The sequence below is a fragment of the Austrofundulus limnaeus genome, unplaced genomic scaffold (genome assembly GCF_001266775.1).
Source record: "Austrofundulus limnaeus strain Quisiro unplaced genomic scaffold, Austrofundulus_limnaeus-1.0 Scaffold12, whole genome shotgun sequence".
Taxonomy (NCBI): domain Eukaryota; kingdom Metazoa; phylum Chordata; class Actinopteri; order Cyprinodontiformes; family Rivulidae; genus Austrofundulus; species Austrofundulus limnaeus.
In genome coordinates, this window is record NW_013952414.1 from 1577187 (window position 1) to 1577979 (window position 793).

Genomic DNA, 793 nt, shown 5'->3' on the forward strand with positions numbered 1-793 from the left:
TCATTTGTATCTTTTATGCTAATATTTTATGTGATCTATTTAGTGATGGGAACAGCTAACCAAAAAATTTAGCTTTGCAAATCACCAATCCACTAACTAAAAAAAATTAGCTTTGCCAACGTTAAACCATTAAACAGGTAAGAAAAWTAGAGGAAGCTAACGCTAACCRCTAAMTGAATATTTGTTATTTAAACAACATAAACGTGGTACCCAAAAAAACATAAATCCTGGCTAAAGGCTCATAAAAACTACCTCTATATTCACCAAACAATTAAAACAAGCAAATTAACACAGTGATATAAACTGTTTGTGAGCAGACTTAAAGTTAGCATATTTAGCAGAAGCTTTTCCCTAAGTTAGCAAAAAATGCTAATCTGCTAACAGCTAATAGTGAAGCTAACTTTGTTTAGCTGAACTTGCCCACCACGACATCTGTTTACTGTCCTGGAAGCAACTGAAATTATTTAAACTTTCTTTCAACGCTTGATCTTAATTAATKAAATGAATAAAGATTTGTTCAGATCATTATGTTTAGTAAATTTTTAGAAAAAGCAACAAATTTTATTAAAAATGAACAAAATATATAGCGGGTAAAATAAGCATTAAACACGTCAACATTTTTCTCAGTAAATATATTACTAGAGGTGCTAATGACATGAAATTTTCACCAGATGTCGGTAACAACCCAAGTGATCCATACATACAAAGAAATCAAACCATAAATGTCCAGAAATGAAGCCAGGTGATGTGAGTGGGAGTCACCTGTGAACGATGGTCATGTGATGTGAGTATC